The sequence below is a fragment of the Corapipo altera genome, unplaced genomic scaffold, assembly GCF_003945725.1.
Source record: "Corapipo altera isolate COAL_440 unplaced genomic scaffold, ASM394572v1 131646, whole genome shotgun sequence".
In the NCBI taxonomy this organism is placed as follows: Eukaryota; Metazoa; Chordata; class Aves; order Passeriformes; family Pipridae; genus Corapipo; species Corapipo altera.
Window position 1 is genome coordinate 1 of NW_020885409.1, and position 2,039 is coordinate 2,039.

At 64.5% G+C, this 2,039-nt stretch overlaps 1 long non-coding RNA gene across 1 annotated transcript; it reads left to right on the top strand.

The window, feature by feature from the left end:
* On the top strand, positions 1 to 1,317 carry LOC113940477. Its single transcript, XR_003525445.1, has 4 exons — positions 1 to 18; positions 235 to 331; positions 404 to 505; positions 1,197 to 1,317. It is a non-coding gene; the product is annotated as an uncharacterized LOC113940477 (long non-coding RNA).
* The last annotated feature ends 722 nt before the right edge of the window (positions 1,318 to 2,039 follow it).

The window sequence follows — 2,039 nt, forward strand, 5'->3', positions numbered from 1 at the left end:
TGGAGGACACCCTGCTGGGTGAGAGATACTGGGAATGGGACACCCTGGTGGCACTGGGACATGGGTGGGACTGCCATACACCCTGGTGGCACTGGGACACCCTGGTGGGACAAGGACACCTCGGTGATGCTGGGACACCCTGGTGTGACTGAGCACACCCTGGTGTGATTGGGGACACCCCTGGCACTTGTTGGTGGCTCGGGGACACCACGGGGATGGCCTCATGTCCCCCAGGTGTCACCACCAGTGCGGTGCTGGATGGCGTCGTGTCCCCCCCGGAGCTGTTCCCAGGCAGCCATTCTGACCTGCCTGACGTCATCTTCTTCTTCAGGTGGGGGCAGGGATGGGGGGGACACCCCACCGTGTCCCCAGTGTCCCCCTGACCCCCTGTGTCCCCTGGCAGGTCCAATGACGTCACACAGCCCTGCACCAGTGGCAGGGCCACCACCCTCCGCCTGCGCTGTGACCCCCTGAGCCCCCCCAGTGGCACCCTGGCTGTCCCCAGGTGGGGGGGGACACTGGGGACCCCGGGGGGGGGGGGGGCTTTGGGGACCCCCAAGGTGACCCCACCATCTCCTGCTGGGGTGGGCTGGTCCCTAGGGTGCTTCACTTTGGGGACACAGGTGTTGTGATGTCCCCAACCTTGGGGCATCACCCCGGCTGTCCCCAGGTGTGGGGAGGGACACCAGGGATGCCAAGGGGGTTTGGGGACCCCCAGGATGACCCCTACACATCACCTATAGAGAGGGACACATCCCTGGGGTGCTTCACTTTCGGGACACCCCTGTCACGGTGTCCTGAGTGTGGGGTGTCACTATGGCTGTGTCACTGGCACCCTGGCTGTCCCCAGGTGGTGGGTGGGGGGGGTGGAACACACTGGGGCTTTGGGGACCCCCAGGGTGACCCTGTATCTTGTGCTGGCAGGGAGCCTGGGGTGCTTCACTTTGGGGACATCTCTGTCACCATTCCCCCACCCTGGGATGTCACCCTGGCTGTTTCCAGGTGGAGGGGAGGACATTGGGGACCCGCGGGGGGGGCTTTGTGGGCACCCCCAGGGTGACCCCCCCATCTCCTGCTGGCAGAGAGGGACATCCCTGGGCTGCTTCACTTGGGGGACCCTCCTGCTCCTATCCCTGTCCCCTCTGCGGTGTCACCCTATGGTGTCACTGCCACTGACCCCCCTTGTCCCCCCCCAGCAAATGCCCCGAAGGGACCTGTGACGGCTGCACCTTCCACCTGCTGTGGGTGTCCCCGCAGGGCTGTCCCCACTGCGCCCCCTCCCACTACCGGGCCATCCCTGGTGCCTGCATTGGGGGTGTCCAGGTACGGGACCCCCACCCCAAGCCCCTTCTCCCCCTCCTCAGAAATCCACCCACCTACCTGGGCTGTGGGACTTCCACCCCACTGATCCCCCTGTTCCCTCTTCCCCCAAAACCACCCCTGCATGGAGGGGTCTGGTCCCACCCGAGCGCCCGGGGGGGTGGGTTTTAGGACTCCCTAAACCCCATTAAACCCCTTTTTCACCCCCAAAAACCCACCCGCATGTGGGGACCCCGTGGCTGTGCCACAGGATGGGCTTTGGGATCCCCTACCCCATTAAACATCCTTTCCCCCTCCCCACAAAACCACCACCGCGCAGAGGGGTCCCGATCCTGCCCCAACGCCACGGGGGTGGTCTTTGAGACTCCTCACCCCATTAGACCCCGTTTCCCCCCCCAGAAACCCCCATATGTGTGTGGGGAGGTGCAGCTGTGCCACAGGATGGGGTTTGGAACCCCTAAACCCCATTAAACCTCCGTTCCCTGCCCCATGAAACCAACTACACGTGGTGGGACCTGAGGGGGGGGGGGTCCAGGTCCCTCCCCGACGCCATGGAGATGGCTTTGGGGACCCCTAACCCCATTAAACATCCTTTCCCCCCCATTAAACCACCCACGTGCAGAGGGGTCCCAGTCCTGCCCCGATGCCACGGGGGTGGGCTTTGAGACCCCCCGCCCCATTAAACCCCCTATTTCCCCTTCCCATAAAACCACTGCCAT